Below are 9,382 nucleotides of genomic sequence, written 5' to 3'. Positions count from 1 at the left end.
CTTGTTTTAATCTTTACAGCATTTAGTCTGCTGATCCGTGTGTGTACCTTTTCTTCAAGTTAATCATCATCAAAAATTTTACTTTATTTTCAAGTACAATTTATTACATTGTTCTTTTATTAAATACATTTAGTTTTTGAACACATTTTATCTGTTAATTTTAACTTTCATCCAATAACCCTACCAACAAACCTTTAGCTTATATTTTTTTACTCCAGCCAATAAAGTATATATTTTCCCTTATCTTCGCACTGATTCTGGTCTCGTTCATTTCACCTGTAACAAATCACTATAACTGTCCTTCCATATATTAATCCGCGAATCACTTGTTGCTGCGAAGATCAAGTAATTATGGGCTTCCTTTATCTTTGGAATTAATTTCACAAATACATATTACATAATCATTCACATAAAGTTAACGTTACGTAAAAATAACAACTAACATGAAAAAATACATTTTAAATAACTCTTTTATTTACTGGCAAATATCTATCTACATATTTTTTAAAAAGAAAAAAAAATGAAAAAAAGGACTGTCTAAAATTTATTCATTTGATAAATAGTGATGATCAATCACTTCATATATTTATAGTGGAACTCTTACTTCCAATGTTTCTGTAAAATCAGCCGATAAAGTTCAGATGATGATTTTTATTATTTTCAAATATGAAGAACGATCTAGTTTAGCTGAGCCAAGCAATGAACTTTTTTTTCAGAAATAGAATATTAAAATAGTTTGAAGATTATAACTTTTTTCTTATTTCTGGGAGGTCTGGCGTGACCTGTTGGTTAGAGTACTCGACTTACATTTTGCGGGTCATGAGTTCGAATTCTGTCACCGAAGATGCACGCCCTTTTTGCCACGAGGGCATTATAATATAACGATTGATCCCACTATTCGCTAGTAACGAGTAGCCCAAGAGTTGGCGTTCAATGTGTTGACTAGCTGACTTCCTTTTCATCTATCACTTCAAAATTAGGAACCCTAGCGCAGATAGCCCTCAAGTAGTTTTGAACGAAATTCAACAAACAAACTAATTTTTGTTCTAGTGAAATGACAAATTTTCAAGTTTACTTTACATGTGATTATGCCATTATATAGTTAATACCTTATTTTAAGCATTACAACTTCATTTGAGTTTCACGTTACATATTTTTTAAGAAATTTAAACAATCAATAATGTTCATTTTCCAACAAATATTATATTTTAGGGAGTATGATAAATACTGATATCTCACCATTTAATTCCGTGAATTTTCACTTTCCACTGTTTCAGTTTTCACCTAGATAGTTTAGAAATCAGTTTTAATGTCCAAAGTTTTACATGCACTTACAATGATAAACTATTATAGAAATACGTGATTCATTCTGAACAGCAGTCACCAATGTTTTGATAAAAATATTTGGTGTGGCCACTTTTATATGATAGAGGTCGTTTTGTTAGTCCATGCGTGCGCAATAAAAATCTTGTCAAAATCTTCGGATGTGGATGACTGTAGAATTAGCGTAGGTTGAACTCCTCACGTTAGGCTTATTGGAGATTGCGAACATTGTGAAATTTCTATATTACCACACATTTTATGTAAAATCTACATTGTCTCTTCATCCTTCGAATTCCGAAAATAATTTAAACTTCATTTATCCAAGTTTAGTTTCACGGCTGAATACTTCTGGACTAGAGTCTAAAGTTAAAAACTGTACCGAACACTGACTAAGTAAAATTCTAGTAGTAGTACTACTAGTACTAGTAGAAAGTAACATAAAAATACCTAGGGTGAGCGACCTATTTTTCGTTTTTGTTTGACCAGTGTTAAATGTAAGTTAGTATAAAATAATCTGAACGAAAAATGTATTTCTCTTCTAAAATTGCATTATATGTAAATTGGACTAAGTTTTTGTGATAAATCGTTTCATTTTGAAGAGTGAAAATGAAACCTATTAAAGTTAAACATTTAAATTAAACTTAAGTAGAAAATTATTGTAACTGTATCTTACAAGTTACGGTGTAAGTGTAACACTAACAGTGTAACACTTGTAAAGTGTAAGGGTCGTAATTTCGTACTATTTATATTACTCATTAGAGACTGAAATGAAAGTAAGTGTAAAGGAAATTATGGCATAGAAAAGAAAGGATAAACTATGTAATTTGTAAAGGAAATATAAAACGTTTAATGTTTTAATTAATTTTTTCATAATAAGATGGAATGTGAAATAAAAAGGGACAAAAAATATGGCACCAGAAAGGAAATACCTTAAAATGTAACTTGTATTTCCCACAATTTTAACACCTTTAACTTAAGTGTATCCTTTTCCTTTTTGAGGTTTGCTAATGGTGTATGGGGCTCTTACAAAATTTATAATTTAATTATTATTCATACTGGCATCTGAAATTAGAAATGATTTCTGTGTTACAATGAAGTATAATTTGTATGAAGTTAAGCTAGAGATTAGACTTTTGAAGCTCTGTAGTTTAAAGTAGCATTTTTTTCAGGAGTTTTGTCTAACCTTTTTGTTTTTATTCAATTAATATGTTATTGATACATTGATAGCTTTTCATAATAATTTGTAATTTTAAAGAAACTGTTTTGTTTAGAAGTGTTTAGAAACTTTTTGAGAATATGTTTGACTGAAGCCCCTTTTGAAATTTGTCCCAAAACTTTAAAGAAACCTGAATTAGAGTTGACATGAAGATTTAACAGCTACTTTTTAAAAGTCTTGACACTAGTAAGGAATTGCAGACCATAATGAATGGTTCATGATTTGGAATAGAATGTAGCGTATAAATAACCATGCACTTTTGAAAGAAATTCTTACATTATAAAATATATGGTTAATAGTGTTTGTTTGGAAGATTTTTGCAATAGGTGAAGATTGCAGAAATCTTGTGCTGAAAATAATGTTAGTTTTTAAAGAGGACTGAATGGTTGATACGAACATATTTAAAACAGAAGCAATAGTAAAAGAGTAAGAATGTGTATTTGTAGATTGTGATTTGTAACTTGTTATAAAAGATGGTTGAATAAAGTAATGGGTGACATAAAACAGATATGTTATAATACTGATGCATGCAGATTGGATTCTGCCACATTAACACCTACAAATGCCATAGAATTTGGCTGGTTGTTTGCCATCCGTGTACCATAATCAAGTTAACATGTTATATTGTAGTGTTGGTTCAGTTACATGGCTTATTAGACATTATTGATAAAAGAAATGTGATTAGAACATTTTTAAAACATATAATGCTAATAAGTAGCTTAGAGACAGTTACTGTATTTTTATAATTACATGTCTATAGTTGGCAATATTTTTTGTTGCTTTGACTCACCTTGTAATAAAATTTAAAGGCAAAGTTATTGTTTTATTCAAAATGCTTTGAGTATTTCATCACTGGCATTGTGTAGAATCTCAGTCATGATATGAGTGTAGACACTACAGCTTGGTTATTGTCTCATTACTTGGATAGTTAGAAATTATTAGAAATAGTAATAATTGGAAACAATAATTTGGATTAGTTGATTATTTTCATTAGTTGTGATGCTAAATGATTAAGTTGATCAACCTTGAATGAATAATAATAAAAAATCATAATGGCAATATTTTGATTACTAGGATAGTTGGAAATTATCATAATCAAACACCGATTTTGATTAATTGATTATGTATTTGACATTAATGCATTAAGTAATTAATGTCATGTAAGTAATCAATCAAAATTAGTGAGTCAAATAGTAATTTTCAACTATTCCAACTATCATAGTTATCGGTGCTCGTAGGTAATAGAGTTAATCATCCAATTCTATTAGATACAGGACTGATTTGATATGCTTAGCAGTCAGCACTCCTATGATAGGTTAATGATTTGGCCTCCACCAATATGTATTGAAGAAATCTACAAATCATTAACATAAAGAATGAACAATAAAAAGCCACAAATGTATTCCTGAGAGATCCAACTAGTTACATTATCTCATTAAGAATAATGCCCATTATCATCTCTGGTTTCTACCATTAAGCTAGTTTTCAAGTTATTAATCTTTTCCACTAGTCTCATAGACATTTGACTTAAAAAAAATTGGTCTTTTGTGATGCATCTTAATAAAGGATTTTTGCAAAAATTAAGGTTTAAAATATAAATCAGGATGCCACAATAATAAAAAAAAAGTGGAAGTTGTATAAAAGAACCCATCAAATTGGTTAGGCAAAAAAATCCTATTGAAAAACATAGTGAGAATCATTAATTAATGTTAAGCTTGTAAGTACTTTTTCTAAATCATGTCTTAACAAATTTTGAAACTTTGGTAACAAAAGTCATACTAACAGATGTATATGTTTTTGAATCCTTTCTTGTTAAAAATTGGAACTATAGTGACTATCTTCTAGCCATCAGAGATTTTGTGGTCTCTCATAAACCTCCAAAAAAAAAACATCATTATCTCTGTTTAGCTTCTGCAAATTTTCTATGATATATCTTGACAAATCTGTTAGCTTTGTTCTCAAACATTTCTCAGGCTTATCCAGAACAAACAGTTCTTCAATATAAATAGTATTTAAGTAAAAGTCATTCCACTCTTTTTTAAAGAAATTAATCAGCTTAAGAATCTGTTCCTTTACCATTTATTGGTACATTTCGGCACTCACTAGAGCTTGCAATTTTATCTATGAGCACTAATAACATTGATTAGTGCCATGAAAGCTAATTGATTTTTTTTGCAATTAATGTAAACATAAAAACTCTCCAAGACAAATTTAATGTTTTGAACCTTAATGATATCTCTTTAACATGTTTATCTCTATAAACCTCTGTGTCAACCCTTTTATAAGTGATTCTATGTCTTTATTAAAAGGTTAAGTTCTCTAAGCATCTATTTAGAAAAAGCTTTCTTTTGTTAGAATATTAACACTTGATAGGAATTTCATCTTTTTTTTTAGCTATCTTGATCAAGCTAACAAATATGTCATGTGTAGTATTTATATATTCTTTACTGTCTCAGATTTTATTTCTGTAAATTTTAGTTACATTTATTTATCACTTCTGTGCCCTGCTCTACTGTTGTTTTGGCTTGGTGGTTTTTTAACATTGTGTGCATACACTATTCAAGCATCTTGTACTGCAAGCCTCAGAATTAGTTTTTAGTTAAGCGTTGGACTTCCAGTGATGAGTTAGTCAAAGGTGTGTAATTCTTATTGCATAATTCCCAGGATGACAAGTTTTACCATTAATGATGACGAGATACCCACTTGAAGTAAAAATGTATAGCAGAGATGGCTGGTATGGATATTAAAAACTTTAATTAAGATAAAGTACAAGAATAATGTTTCGACCTTCTTAGGTCATCTTCAGGTTAACAAAGACAGTTTTAAACTGGCCGTTACTGGGCCCATGTCTTAGGGACAAGAGTGTGAACAGGTATGAGATTGTACGGGGTGTAGAAGTTAGATGTTAGGTGATTAATATAGGTATAAAGGTGTTCCTTTATGTTGGTTTAATTTTGGTTTGAGCTCTTGTATAAGTAGGTCTTCATTAATTTTGAGTTTGTTTGTCTTTGTTTCTCTACTAAATATGTTTGTATTTTCTATGCTTACGTTGTGTTTATTTGTTTTGCAGTGTTCAAAAATGTGGGAAGGTGTTTTTCTGTGTTAATTGAATCTGGTTTCCAAGCCATCCCTGCTATAAAAGTTTTACCATTATATTCTGCCTGTTGGACAAGTTTTTTTTTTGACATTGTTAGAAACACACTAGGTAGATTTCTAGGGAGCCACACAGTTTCCTGAAAATTCTGATCTGCAGAAAGCTATCACATACACATGAACACTTAAGTACATACTTTTAAACCCCCAAACTATATACACAAATATACATACGCAATTAATTCAAAAACCCCCAGCTACATATGCAATAAATTAATAAAACAACATTTTTCACTGATTTTGTCTACAGTAGGAGCCCAATGGCATTTGACTTTCAGTTCTAGGAAGAATGTATAACATGATAAAAATTACAGAAAGCTATAAACTGTTTTAATTCATGTCAGTGTTGATATAAACCTTGATTTATTTAACAGTTTGTGCATAGGGTATTGTAGGAAAATGAAGTTTAAGCAGTACCGTGGATGTGAGTTTTCATTGTCAAGAGAATTCCCACCAACTTTGAATGATGTACTAGAAGTAAATGTTTGAGCAGTATCTTCTCTAAGTTCTCATTGTTCATGTGGTTCAATTTTGATGACTGACCTCTTCAGAATGTCTTGTTATCTTGGGTTAAATTCACCTATTAAATATTCAGTATGCACATATATATTATTTTACCTTTTGAAATTAATTTTTCTAATCCACTCAAACTCACTTAGTTGCTTAGCACAGTTAATAGGAGGGATGTAGCTTATGCCAAAATAAGATTGTGGCTCTATCTTTTATCTCGGTTATGGGATGATTTGTAAGATTCCTATTTCAGTTTTGTCTATATTTGGACATGTTGACAATTCACTTGATTTGTATATGCTCTAATTCTTTGTAAATGCTCATTTCTACTTAAATTTACAAAATCTACATTCCTCCTGTGATTCACTGTAATTTTCTTCTCAATCATAGGTAAAGTAGTAAGTAATTCAAAAAAGATGTATCTTTAGGTGGACACTTTCTTTCCTATTTCTCCTCCTCATTTAGAAGTCTTTAAATGAACTAAAAACTATACAGTCCAGTTCAGAATAGGCATCTTACAGTACTTTTCATATACTGTATGTAGATACTTATAAGGGGATGATTTGTTTGCAGACTTGTATATAAATGGTAAATGTGGAAAAAGGAGAGTCTTTGTACAGTAGAGTTTAGAAAAGAACTTATATATCTAGGGCATAAAAAGCTGTCTTGATAGGACACTGAATATTTCATGTTTTCACAATGCAGGTTTTTGTTTCACTATGAATCACATGAAAGTTTTCTTGTATGCTATATTTAATCAAAGCATGTGATCAGTAAGAGCTATGTTTGGTGTGTGAATTATTTATTTGGATGAAATGATTCGTGTATTCAAGTTACTGATGAATGCATTGTCTACCTATGTGGGTGCATGTGTCTTGTATTGCCATACGTGAAGGTTTCTAGATTTGTCTAGAACATCTTAATGCTACAATTAGTTGATGTTATATTTGGACTAACACTATTTTGTGTGTGTATTGAACTTGAAACCTTTTGTCACACTTGATTTGATTATTGTAGATTTTACCCCTTTCTCTCTCATCTAAGCCACTTTATTTATATACTTGTTTCAGGTCTTTTGATATTTTCATATTTATTACCTAAAGAGCAATCATACATGTACCTCTGGATATTTCAGGAAACAAGTTTTTCATTGTAATAATAGTAAGCTTAGATCTTAAAATTTGTTTGTCTTTATTTCTACTTGTATAATTCAACATTATTTCTTTGTGTTTTGCAGATGGACAATTATGAGTAAGGTTTAAGATATTAAGAAACAGGTAAGCAAGAAAGTACATATGTGTGAAGTACATGTGTAAGTCTTAATGTAGTTTTGTTAAGGTTGTTCGGTGAGCAATCTTTTGAGTGTGGATATTGAGATCATGGGAAGGTTAACTCCTTAAATCCGAGCAGATGCTGCCAGTGTCTGGCCGAAGATCCCGATTTCCCCATTGGACAGTGACAGCATTTGATAAGATTTGTCTTTTTGGCTGAAAACTAATCCAAACCACATTATTATCCACCATTTATAAACAGAGTGGAAATTTTATAAAGTATGGCATAGACAGAAAATTCTAATGCCAGCAAATGTATGCTGGACTCGCAACTTGATTTTACCTACTGACAGCTTTCAATAAGAACAACCAGTATGCAGGGAGGAATTTTTTTATATATAAAAAAGTAAATTGAAGAGCAGTTGTAGTTATACAATAAGGAAATATATTGTCATGTACATATTAGTGTTTACACCGGGTAGAAATTTCCAACACAGGTACCTGAGGATCATTACCTGTCAGGTATCGGGGTGCCCATCAGTTTACTTACTGTTAAAGGTCAATGGGAACTAAAAGACTTGTTAGCTTAGAGTTGGGTTGCCGATATATGTGGTTTTGTAAATTTGGTAGAATTGTAAAAGCTAAAGTAATGTGGAATAAGATTAAATGATAGTATAAAAACATAACTATGAAAAATCATGAAACTGAAGTAAAGCATTTGTATTTACAGTATAGGCCTAGCCTAGCTCATAGTAGGTTAGTTAAATTAGGCCTACTGTTTGCTGTACTGTCACTCTCATTTTCTCCTGTATGTTCGGTGTCACTTCCTAATTAACTGTATTTTGTGTGCCTTTTAAAAAATTTTCCATCCAAAACAAGCAAGGATTTGCAGCTTATAGGTGGTTGTAACTTCCAGCTTGCAAGCCATGGCTGAATGTACTTACTACTTACATTAGTTACGTCTATGGTTTCTCCCTTACTTTAGAGTCAGATATTTTACAGCAACCTTCAAATGAGTGTCACAGTCTGATATTATTTCTTGGCCAGTCACATGCTTCCAATTTACGTCATGGATTCACAGTTTATATGATTAGGCAGAACAATCTCTTATGGTACAGGTTATAGTATCACCCGAACTATATCAACCAATGGACTTTGTGAATGTGCAATGACAAGTGGCAGTTTGGAGTTAAGTGTACACTGCCCATGGAGCAGTTTGCTGCACTGCATACAGCTTTGTGTTATAACTTTGCAAGCCTCAGTACTCAATCTGATAACTGTGTAATGTTATGTATGTAGTACACTGTATCTAGTAAACAATAGCAGTACACTATCATTGGTGGGGATGAGGCTTATAATACTTTCAGAGAGAAAGGAATGCATGGGAAAACAAAACAAACACGCAGTAAAACTTTGATGAATTCTTTTTTTTTATTTCCTAACATGTACAAAACATGCACAATGTTTCATTCTTGATATTGGAAAGTTGGAATGCCAAGAAAAGAATACATGCAGTTTGATGTTAGTCATTCCTTTGACGGATCCAGGTAGTGATTTTGGAACCAGATAATAAAGTTGTTGGTTGGATACCTGGTGTAAACCCTAATACATATATATTAGGTCATCAAGAAATTAATGCTGCATTTTGGAACACTTTCATTAACCACCTCCAAAAGAAGTACATTACGTATAATAGTTAAATTAACTGCCTAAACATCACGCTAGTGTAGCCTATATAACGTGTAAAGTTTAGTATACTCTAATCCCTTATGGTGATAACACACGATGAGACACACATTCGGCATGTAATGCTGTTTGAATACAAGAAGGGAAACAACGCCTTTGTGGCAACAAAGAATATCAAAGAAGTTTATGGAAATAGTTTGAATGTTCGTAAGTGTCAACGATG

The 9,382-nt window shown here is 31.3% G+C and overlaps 1 protein-coding gene across 11 annotated transcripts in view; it reads left to right on the top strand.

Annotated features, from left to right (window-relative positions):
• The first annotated feature begins 1,469 nt into the window (after window positions 1-1,469).
• The window catches only part of LOC106458732 (phosphatidylinositol 4-phosphate 5-kinase type-1 alpha-like), a 104,824-nt gene continuing 96,911 nt past the window's right edge, over window positions 1,470-9,382 (top strand). For 9 of the 11 annotated variants that reach the window (XM_022385022.1, XM_022385015.1, XM_022385020.1 and 6 more), the window contains exons 1-2: window positions 1,470-1,775; window positions 7,440-7,479. The gene's annotated coding sequence lies outside the window, so the exon portion shown is untranslated. The remainder of the gene's footprint in view (window positions 1,776-7,439; window positions 7,480-9,382) is intronic. The other 2 variants (XM_022385021.1, XM_022385013.1) reach the window with 2 other exon arrangements.

This window comes from Limulus polyphemus, unplaced genomic scaffold, assembly GCF_000517525.1.
Source record: "Limulus polyphemus unplaced genomic scaffold, Limulus_polyphemus-2.1.2 Scaffold506, whole genome shotgun sequence".
NCBI lineage: Eukaryota > Metazoa > Arthropoda > Merostomata > Xiphosura > Limulidae > Limulus > Limulus polyphemus.
The sequence above is the reverse complement of the archived record's forward strand: the minus strand, read 5'-3'. Positions and strand labels throughout refer to the sequence as shown.